At 38.5% G+C, this 12,030-nt stretch overlaps 1 protein-coding gene and 1 pseudogene across 1 annotated transcript in view; one reads left to right on the top strand and one right to left on the bottom strand.

The window, feature by feature from the left end:
• The window catches only part of Fam19a4 (family with sequence similarity 19 member A4, C-C motif chemokine like), a 192,553-nt gene that overhangs the window by 148,721 nt on the left and 31,802 nt on the right, over positions 1–12,030 (top strand). The window lies entirely within an intron of this gene.
• On the bottom strand, positions 1,391–10,172 carry LOC101574475 (annotated as a pseudogene).

The following is a 12,030-nucleotide window of genomic DNA, read 5'->3' as shown; positions in this document are numbered from 1 at the left end:
ATGTGGTACTGGGGATCGAACCGCGGTCCCTGTGCTTTAGCCAAGCTTGTTTCAAGTAGGTGCTTTAGACCACTGAGCCATCTCTCCAGCCCCAATATTTATGATTATTATCTCTTCCTCTTGCATTTTCCTCCTAACAAGTTTGTAACCACCATATTTATCTCTTTTGGTCATTCTTAGTTTGAAGTTCATAGTGTCTGCAACCAGAATAGCTACTCCTGCTTTTCTCTGGGTTTCTGTCACATGGAGTATTGTTTTCCATCCTTTGACTTTTAGTCTATGAATGAAAGACTAGTATTCATAAACTCCAGCATAGAGATACAAATAGCTATCTTAATACTTCCATGCTGATGAGAAACTACAACATCTTAAATTTTCTTATAAATAAAAGACAAATATCCAATTCTTTGAAGATACTTGACCTATGACTATTTGACATAGAGTTATTTCAAGTTAGGGATGCATACTTCTCTTTTAATGTTTTCATGTGCCTATCTCTAAAGTTAGCCATGTTCTTTGAAACTGAGATCAGTCTTTATTATTCCATCTTCTTTTTCACTGTTATCCCACTGTAGAAGAAGTATCCAAGGTATAAGCCTAAAAGAAACAAAAAGAAAATTTCACATCTGAAAATTTTCTAACCAATAAGGCTAACGCCTGAACAACAGAAACTGCCACAAAATATTTCCTAATACAAGTAACTACATCAATAATTCTAATATCTACTATACTCACAATATATTCAGGTCAATAGTCAATCCTGTACACTAACATCAAACCATTTCACTTATTCTCACTTTATCTTTAATTATAAAACTAGGGTTAGCTCCCTTTCACTGCTGAGTAACTGAAGTGACACAAAGGATTTATTACCAGGAATAATCCTCCTCACATTATAAAAAATTGCACCATTATCTATCCTGTTCCAAAGTTTTCCAACAATTAATTGACCCTTAATTCATACCTCAGCAATATTATCAACATTAGTAGGATGAGGGGGGTTAAACCAAACACAGCTATGAAAAATTCTAGCATGTTCATTAATTACCCATGTAGGATGAATACTTGCAGTAATAAATTATAATCCCTCAACCACTTTAATATAATAATCTACATCATCCTAACTATCTCAATATTGACTGTACTTCATATCAACAATAATATTGCTACACTATCATCTCATGTATGAAATATTTTTCCTCCTATTATCATCATTATCTTAATAAATCTTTTTTCCTTTGGAGGCTTACCACCCCTAGCCAGATTTTCTCCTAAATGAGTTATTATCCAAGAATTAGTAAAAAATAACAACATTAATCTCCACATTTATAGCCATTATAGCCTTAATCTATATTTTTATATACAATTTACTTATTCAGCAACTCTTACACTATTTCCATTTACAAACAACACAAAAACTAAATGGCACTTCCTTAAGAGAAGCAAATGGTTGGGTTTTTGAAAGGGAATTTTCTCCTTCAACTACAGATTCTCTCCAATCTTTCAGATTTTAGTGCAGTCACATGAGAAAGCTTTAACAATTGGAGTCAGTCAAATGTTAGTTCTTTTACTGGAATTTCAAATAATTCAACTGGATCAGCATCAAATTTCTTTTTCGTGGTCAAGCAACAGGTAAGAGCATGATACATCACAGGCACAAAGTCTTTTGAAAGATGGACATCAAATTCTACAAAAGCTGCACCGTGAGTAGCAGCATTTCTGAAAGCAGCAATAGTATTTTCTTGAACTTTAGCCAGTTGGGCAGTTGTTGTCAGGTTCCCCGCACTTCAATGTCCAACATCCAGTGGTATTTGGAAAATGAAGGTTTCATGTCACAGTTGTATCCTGGTAATGGCTTAATGATGATCAAGAAAACTTGTACTTTGCCAATGGTTTTCCTGGAATTTCTGCTTATGATGGGAAGTTTGCCAGCACTCTACCCACTGTCCGAAATGATAGATGATAAGAGGTGTGCTGTCCCTACCTGTCCTGGGAAGGCATTATCTTCAACTACCTGTTTACTGAGATCCTCCTCAAAAAAAAATCAGAAATTAAGCTGTGGCCCCAAAGCTTAGGCTTCTGATGAGACTGGGAACCAGAGAGGGAAAGTGATAACTCCAAAGTCAGGGCACTTTGTAGAGTGAGACAAAAGTCCAAGGGTAACTGAAGTTTGATGAGACTGAGAACCAGAGAGGGAAAATGATCATTCCAAAGTCAGAATACTTTGTAGAGTGAGACAAAAGTTGAAGTGTAACTGCAGAGACCAGAAACCTTTCTATTTTACTCTTTGAAAGGGATTCTAAGATGTCAGCAAATTATCTTGTAAGAAAAAAAATGCCTGAAGTTAAAAGAAGTCGGAAGGTTCCCACAGATGGCTGGGAGTTAATTGAGCTAACATTGAATAAATTGGATCAGAAGAGAAAAATTGAAACAAAACCCATGAGACAAAAAAGAAAGTGGAAACTCTGTGGCCCATCTTCAGAATCTACCTCCAGAACACCTGCTTTTTCTTTGACCTCTTTTACATGCAGAAAGCCATAAGCAGAAAACTCTAAGAATGCTGTATTGAAGAAGACTATGCAGACAATAACCTGATTGCAAAATGGAAAAAGTGAGGGTATGAGAACTTGTGCTGCCTTCCATACATTTAGCCTCAGGACATCAAATTCAGTATCAACTTCACTTGTTGGGGTCCCAGAGGCAAGCTGGAAGCGGGTTACATCATCTAGCACATGCACCGGGGCTGCTCTGGTTGAGGCCACCTGGCCATGAAGCCCTCTGTATCCTAGACTTTGTACCTTGTGGGTTCTTACTGTGCCACCCACTTTCTGGAAGAAACTCTTCTTAGAGCAATGCCCTGGGCCCTAGTTGGAGCATGGTCTCTTCAGGTGAAGGCTTGGTGTTTACCAGACATGATTTGTACCAATAAAACCTTTAAACCTAAAAAGAAAAAAAATCAAAGATTAATTTTAGGTTATCTATAACTAGATATTGTCTGCTATATTGTCTGTATGCTGTCCTCAATCCAGCCTCAGGCTGTAAGCCATAACGATGTTCAAGTTGAGTGTCAGCACTTGAACTCAATGGTGCCTATCATGGCTATCTCCAAGGTATTGGACATTGTCTGAAGAACAGTGGGAGACACCCTATCATCATCACCTTCTGCTGGGCTCTTTGAGATTTTAGTCTAGATTTAAATTTTTTTCTTATTGACACTGGATGTTTTTCAGAATAATGAAAATGTAATCTTATTTCTGTCTGACATGTTAGCCATCCACAATCTCGAGTTTCAACACCATTGTGGATTCCAAATTGTCCACCATCAATAATAATTTCATTTTCTAAAGGGGCTATTAATAATAGCAGTAGATGAGTCTCCTGCTCGTGAACTATGACTTGACATGGACCACTGGTAGTCTTTGGTTCTAAAAAATGCCCTTTAAATTAGCTGAATACTCCTCAAACCACTGAATACTCCTCTAGAGAGCACAAGCTTGCTTTCCATAATGTGCTGTCACCTGTCTCACTGTCCAGAAGAGCCACAGAATTTTGAGGATTCCAGTTTCCCAACATGTCACAGCTTCCAAATATTGCAACAACTGATGGATTTATCTTAGGATTCTGGCTGCTGCTTGGTGGGCAGGACCTCTGCTCCACTGCTGCCACCACTGTGCCCAGGAGTGAGGCCAGGCTGAAAAGCAGGAACTTGTGCCCCCTCAGTATGCCATCCAGTGGCCCAGGGTAGCACCAAGTGTAGGAAGCACCTCCTGTATTTCTCCTTTATGTGTCAACTTTGTCAGCAGGTTTTATACTTTCATGTTGTTTTCATGATTATAATTAACTTTCATTTACTTCTGAATGAAACACTCCCTTGAACATTTTTTAGACTAGTTGGGTGGTGATAAATCCTTTCCAGTATTTGCTTTTTTAAAAAATGTATTTGGTTGTTACAGGGTCTCACTATACAGCTTGGACTCATAGTGATCCTCCTGTTTTTCAGCCTCCCCAGTGCTGGGATTACAGGTGTGTGCCACTACACCCAGACTCTGTGGTCAGCTCAGCCCACCCTGGGGGAGGGGCTGGCATGGCATGTGGTGCTGTGGATTGAAATGTGGTCTCTGTGCTTAAGTTCACCTAAGCAGGTGCTTTAGTCTGCTGAGCTATCTTGCTGTCCCAGTGTTTGCTTATCTTGAATGTCTTTCTTTCTCCATTATTTCTTAATGATAGTTTTGCAGGGTATAATATTCTTGCTAGGCACACACTTTCAGAATGTGGAATATAGCATCCCATCTCCTCCTGGCCTATAAAGTTTCTGCTAAGAAATCTTTTATTATAATGGTCACTATTAAATGTGACCTAGTGCTTTACTGTTAAGTAGAAAATATTTTGGCTATCATATTTTGGGATGAAAATCCTTTTTTTAAAATTAATTTTATTGAGAAACAAATATCAATGAGACAGTTTCAAAACAGGTTAGTAGGACAGTTACAATAATTAATACATTGCATATTGTTGTCTTTGTAGTAGTTACTCATAGTACAAGATGCAGACATGATATCTTGTCCAAACACTATTAGTGCAAATTTTTCTTCTCATTGAATTAAAAGAAAGTAGCTATATATCTAACCTAACTATATTGTATATACAGATACAAAATGGTCCTTCATTTATATCCCCCTTTTTGTTTAGTTTTGTCAGAGATGGGTATTCCATTGCCATTTAAATATTGTAGGTGTGTGAATTCAGCAAAATAATCCAACAATCCAATATAGTACAGTAGTCCTTCATAATAGTAGTGGGTTATCTGTAGGACTGGCAATGTCAGAAGTTTTTGACTTGAGCCTTGTACAGCTCAGCATATTAATATTTTGTTTTTATACTTTTCTGCTGGATGGTTAAGACCAAGATAAAGCAAAACCTATATAACAAAAAGTGTAGCTTCTGTATCTGACAAAGTCAGTCAAATCCCCTCAAGATTTACCCTGAAACTCTGTACCACAGTTTGTAGATCCTTTGTGAATGTCAGCCATGTGGATGAGTCATGGCCATTGCCTGACCAATTTACTCTCTGTGAAAACCTGAGAGAATATTTTCTCACCATATGACTCTCCTTAGGCACACTCTACATCATTGATCACTTTCTTCTGTGGCCTCATAATTTCCTTGATCACAAAATGTGGGACACCACTGAGTTACAGGATGTTACAGTACAGATTCTCTTATGTCCTGAGTCCTCACTGACCTTGAAAGGCTAGGGCCAAAATGTTGGCTGTCCTTTCAGCTCTTCTTTTTCTCTAATTTTTGGTCAGCAAACATAAGTTGTTAACCCTCCAGAAGATAAGCTTAATGATATTATTACCCTATAACATAGGCAGTTGTGAAAACCTTTTTACTTATGTATATTTGGGGTCTTTGAGTATTCTGTTTGTCAATGTCCATATCTTTACCACAATAACTTCATTGAATAGGCTTTTCTGATTTCATTAAACATTCTTAATATGAAGATATTTGTTCATTTATTGTTTTCTCAAAGGCCACAAAGTCTCTCCTCTTCTTTTTGTTTCATTTATTCATTAGTCTGGTTGGGACATTCAAGAGACTTGTCTTCAGGTTAAATTTTTAAAATTTTGCTTGATTCCATTATTGTTAAGCCTTTCAATTATATCTTTTAAAATATGTGATTTATTGAACTCTGTATTTCCAAGATTTTTGTTTGGGTCTTCAAAATCTCTGTATGCTTGTTGAATTTCTCATGCATGATATCCATTTTTTTTTTTCCTGAACTGGGGATTGAACTCAGGCCCTTGTGCTTGCCAGACAAGCACTTATTTTACTGAGCCATCTCCCTGGCCCCTATCTATTGTTTTTAAAATCCCTTTTAACTATTTAACATATTTTATTAGTTCTCACTAAATTTCTTTTTTTTTTTTTTTTTTTTTTTTTTTTTTTTTTTTGGTTGTTGCAGAACCGGGGATTGAACTCAGGCCCTTGCGCTTGACAGGAAAGAGCTCTATTCCACTGAGCCATGTTCCCGGCCCCGCTAAATTTCTTTATAATTCTTTAAAATTCTTGTTCAATAATTTTATGACTGTTGCTTCTATTATTAGATACTGTTTTCTTTTGAAGGTGTCATAGTACCTTAGTTTTTTTATACTTATACTTTGCTGAGATTTATGAGCCTTGTAGCTCATTTATTTCTAACATTTTTATGGTGTGGCATTTGTGGAAAGTAGCTTCATCTTGAAGATGTGTCTTTGATGTCAGTTTGGTATGAAGTGTTGGCTTTGGTTACAGTTAGGCACATGGTATCTTTTGTAGCTTATTAGAATGGAACTGATGACTTTGTGCACAGGGTATGGCAAAGTCAAAGATCCATTGTCTTTATTGGAACTGCAGAGATAGAGCTACTCTAGTAGCTCAAAAAGTGATGGTGTAGACAGCAGTGGGTGTGGAGTGCTCACAGATCAGTGGGAATGGTGGCACCACTTGGAAGATGGAAGTTTTCAAACAGTGTAAGGTTAACTCTTTGCATGCTAAGAGCCTCTGGCTCTCACATCTGAAGCAGTCATGTGAGCCTGAAGTACATCTCCTGAGACTAGGCAATGGTGCAGGCCCTGATTTTGTGTGGAGAGTTGGTGGCAGGAACTGAAGCTCTTTCCCTGCAATGATACTTGCATCTGTCTTCTTCTCAGCATCCTGCCATGGGCTGGATGGTTTCTGGGGCTTCAGAATTCCTCATAACCCATCTGGTAGCATGTACTTGGGGGTCAGGTGGTAGCAAATGCTGGAGGTTGATTGCTAGCCCTGTCAACAACATGCACACAAACTTATAGCAGAGCTGTAGTGGTAGGAACTTCAGAGGCATCTGCCTTCACTGTGAGTCCACATACCAATGGCCATGCCTTTAGTCTCTTTATAGTCTAGTGCCCTGGTGTACTGGCTCTTGAGGGAGGTACCCTTCATTCCATGTGGTGAACTACAGTTCAGTGCACCTAGTATGTTTGTGTGTTGGGGTCATGGTCACTCTGCTGGGTTAAGTTGTGTTGGTGAAATTTAACTGAACTCCCTGAGCCAGTGAAGTCTAGCATCTCAGAGATGGGATTACATGGAGGTTTCTGATACCCAGAGCAGTACAAATTTGGATAGCAGCTCACTTGTCAAGATAATGCCTACTTACAGCAGCGTGGGCATTCATGGGTAGACAATGTGAGATTCTTTTCTAAGAAAGCTTCTGTGGAGATTCAGATTGCTTCCCTCACTGGGCCATAAGCCTGTGATGACTCTAACCCATTCCAGTTGGTAAGAATGCCAATAATCATGCACAGAGACTTTTCTGGGGCCCTCCTGATTACCTTTACCCCTGCAAAAGGGTTTCCAACTCTGGTGTCAGCTGTGGAGCCTTTTGTTTCTTCTTCTAGCTGTCACTCCAGGACTCCAAACTTACAATGTTCTATGTCCCTCTTCCATCATCACTGTCTTCAAAGTTGTAGCTACATGTCTGTTACTTTGGTGGTTCTTTGTGGAAGAGGTAAATGCTGAGTAAATTCTTTTCAGCCATCTTGGATTGACAGACAAACAAAATGAACCCAGTTCTTTATATTTACTTTCTATCTTCTCAGTTTAATAGTTTTGTATATCTGTGTATCTAGTTACTTTTTTCTGAATTGTTTAAAAGTGAAAAACCTATTTCCAAGAAACAAAGCCATTCTCTAATACAACTTGGTATTGTAAAAATCTATATTGATATAAACCCACAGGCTGACAGAGGCCAAACTAAGAACAACTGAGGACAAAGATCATGGCTTAGTAATTCATATTTCCCAGAGTAATAAACTGGGATTAAAAAGCCAACTTATTATGCACACATGGACAAGTAGAGACTCAAAAACTTGAGTGATCCTACACAATTAATTTTGCTCAACTAATATATTGTGATGTCACTTAATATAAAGCATTTTACCTTTTCCCTACCAGCCTATAAGATTTTAATTACCAAGTGGTAGTATATTGGGTATCTGATGGTACTGTAATAAAATACAGATACACAACATCTTGGATAGCAAAATTTTGTCACAGTTCCAGGGGCTAGAAAATCTTACTACTATTACTACTATTTATTAAGGACTTCTTGCTCTTAGGCTTCTAGCAGTTCAGTTTCTGGTGATTTATTCTCATTTTATAGATGACCATGTTTTTGCTGAGTGCTAATATGAGTTTTTTTTCTATATGAGCATGGAAAGTGAACTCTCTGTGTGTCTTCCTCCTCTTCCAGGCACACCAGTGCTATCACATTGGGACCCTCACTTTATGACCTCAGTTAGCTGAATTTCATTTCTAAGGCCTTATCTCTAGATAGGGTTTCTGGGGATTAGGATCTCAACATATGAATTTTGGAGGGCACAGTTCAATATATAACAGATGTTTTGGTAGAATACTTATGAAATACAAGATTAAGTCTACAGACGAGTAAGTTGTATTCCTATATTATATTTGAAGGCCTATGTGCCAGGTTTTAAATTATAAGGTAGAATGATTTCATTCACATATGCATATATTTATATATAATCATTGATAGCATTCATTTACAGACCAGGGTTCATTTCATAATCAGATCCTCTCAGAGTATTTACTCATTCCATCATGCTTATTGTCCTAGTTGCTCTTCTTTCATTGCTGGGAAAAAATACCCAACACCAAAAATGAAGGAAAGAAAGATTTACTTAGCTCAGTTAGTGGAGGTTTCAGTCCATACTCAGCTGGATCCAAGGCAGAGTGGCACATGGCAAAGGGCAGCAGTTCATGGTGGCAGCAAAGAGCAAGAGAGTGGCAGCAGTTCTGGCAGCTAGCCTCTCTCCCTTCCTTATATTGTAGTACAGATTACCCTCCCCAGGGCCAGGGTGTAGTACTCACACCTGCAATCCCAGCATTGGATCAAGAATCAATCACAAACTCCAGAGGCCACCCCATGACTGCACGAGGCTTTTGGGGGACAATTATACACAAACCATAACACATATTATCTCAAGATGAATATTAATTATTTAATTGATAATGCTTTGGGGAAAGGATAGTAAAAAGGATTTCTGCTTAAGAAAATGACAGAAGGAAAGTCTTTGGATTAAGCAGTGTTTTCAGTGGTAGGGGAAGAAAAAAATCTACAGATTTATAAGAAGGATTGTGACTGAGGTATGTTCATTAGAACATATTATTGGTTTTTTGGGGGACCAGGCTTTGAAATTTTTTTACTTGTAAAATCTATTAGAATAGTAGTTATTCTCAAGATGGAATGTTCCAGACAGGTGAAAAACTTTCACTGAGTAAAGCTGGCAAATATAATTGCATTTTTTGGGGGGCACAGGAGGAAGGCCCTGAGGGAAAAGGAAAAGAACTGGGATATAATTCTTAGACCAAATTTAGCTCCATGGCTTCTCAGGGAAACAAATGCAATAGAGTCTAATCTATCATCCTTGATTTTACAATTACCTTTTGCCACAGGACCATAGATGTTCATAAAAACATCCAAGAGCTTCACTTATTTTCCCAAAGGCTTCCCTTACTCCTTTTCCATTTAGACCTCTCCCTCCCTCCCTTCCTGTGTCTCTTCTCTCTTCTCTCTCTCTCTCTCCCCCCCTTCTCCCCTCCCCCTCATCATACTACTAGAGATCAAACCCAGGGCCTTGGGCCTGCTCAGCATGTGCTCTATCCATCCCTCAGCTGGATTCCCAAGCCTAAGGCAATTAGTTTTGGCTAGCCTATGCAGCTGACTTTTTATTTTTCAATTCCTGACCTAATCAGTCATGTTTATAATTAATGGCTTTGAGTGGTATTCAAATAGCTGTAGACATCACTTTTATTAACTTTATGAAGTTCTTTACCTTTTGTAATGTCTGCATCACAAGATGTCTTGGACAATCATTGACTGACTGGTCAGTAGAACTGACTGCACAGGCCTTGGTATGGAATAGGAACTAGTTTTATGCAGGCCACAGATATGTTTTCTAATGATTTTAATGTATACTCACATAGCAAGAACCACACCTTCCATATGGCCCATTCTCCTCAGGGTAACACTAGAAAACTGGGGAGTAAAACAATAAATGAACCATTTGTGTCCCTTCCCAACGTCCTCCTCTTTTGATGTCCCACCTATTTCCTCATACCTACTCCGACATCTCCACAATTTCCTCTCAGTGTACACACATGCTTGATTTTTAACACCTTTCAAAACATTGGTAACATCTGTATGTCCCACTTGTTAGTCTCATTTCTCTCCTTTCTAACACAGCTTCCCTGTGGTCATTACAGTTATTGTCCGCAATTTTCCACTTTCTGCTCACTCAAATCCCCATGGTCAAGATTAACCTCCAGTCCTCTCCTGCCCTATTTATTAAGGCCACCAAGGACCATCATGTTGGGATGCAGGAGTGTTCCTCTCCCCTGGATCCATCACAGCGTTTACCATGGTATCTTCCCAGGGCTACACCTTTGTTCACTGGACTTCCAGTGCATTCGTTCTTGGTCCTCTTTTTAAGCCTCTGGACACACCTTCTCTCCTCCCAGCCTTTCAACACTAAAGTGATTCTTTTCCTTTTCCTCTTACCTTAGTTTTTCCCTGAGGGAGTTGATCTAGCCTCACGTTTTCAAGTGCTGCTCATGTGTGCCAGTGATGAGCTTGTGTTCGTCAAGCCAGACTCTCACCAGAGTCAAATGTCCAAATGGAGATCTCACTTTCCTTGGCCACATATCTAATTAGCATTTAAAAGTTAACAGTTGATTCTTCTCTTCCACTCATATGTTAGCTTCAGTCCATCAGCAAATCCTGTCTGTGCCACCTTTTAAAAAAATCCAGGACTGAACCTCATGGTATTCTCTGTTCTCCCACCTTGTGCCAAACTGCTATCACATATCCCTTGTTTCCTGTGCTAGGACTTTTCTGCTTCTACCCTGCCTCTCTTTAGCCTTTTTGATCATATTAGATCCTTTAAAGGTATGTGGCACTGAGGTCATTCTAAGGTCAAAACTTTCACCTACTTCTCACCCCTCTTTGTGGAAAAGCTCACACTCCATGCTGACCCACAATGTCATGTGCACTTTCAACTTTCATCACGTTTTTGGCAGCAGCTGTTAATTGCCTGTTCTTACACATGAAAGGACTTGAACAAAAGGGAGAGGACACAAGGGTCTTCCTCCCTCAGATACTTGCAAGGTTTATTTCCTCAACTTTAATTTCTCACCCAGCACTCAAATGTTAGGTTGTTAGGCCCTCCCTATTCTAAGTTGCCTCTTTTCTGTTTTGTGTTTCTTTCATTATTCAAATATAAAAGGACCAGAAAGAAGGTGATGTTGGGGGCTATTTTATAGTGTTATATTTTCATGCCCTGTACTTAGCACATAGAAAATCCTAAACAAATATTTATTGAATAAACATATAATCAAAACCCAGAAGTCCAGTTATTCATCATCTGTGGCATTTCAAGTAGCTGACAGTGCTCATTAAATTTAATTTAAACTCCATAACCTCAGGTACTACTTACATATGGAACAAACAAGATTAAGAATTAGGAAATCACATTAACTAAATGTGAAAGCTGGCATTCTAGCTCACTTTTTCTGAGTCCAACTGCGGTGCTGTGTCTTTCATTACCAGGAAGCAAACAGTTGAGCCAGCAGAATTGCAGGGTGTTTCCAACTGGCATGGCTACTCGTTGAGACCAAGGGTATCTGTTCTTTATTGTTCTGCCCTGAACACCTTGGAGGGAATGTGGCCCATGGAAGAGGTCTAGTGGATATTTGTCTCTACAACTAAATTGCATGTTTATTTATTTTTAAAGAATACAAAATGGTGATAGAAAAATACAGCATTAGAAACGATATAAAATTTCACCAAACAAAGTAATAGGAATTCAACAATGGTTGCTGTATTACATGATGCTACATTCAAATTAGTGGTTCAAATTACCAGATATAAATGTGTATGATTTGTTTAAAGAACAAAACAAAACAATAACAAGTTATAAGAAATTCAAAAGA

Source organism: Octodon degus, unplaced genomic scaffold (assembly GCF_000260255.1).
Source record: "Octodon degus isolate 3935 unplaced genomic scaffold, OctDeg1.0 scaffold00030, whole genome shotgun sequence".
NCBI classification, from domain to species: Eukaryota; Metazoa; Chordata; class Mammalia; order Rodentia; family Octodontidae; genus Octodon; species Octodon degus.
Note: the sequence above shows the minus strand (reverse complement) of the source record. Positions and strands in the feature narration are given on the sequence as shown.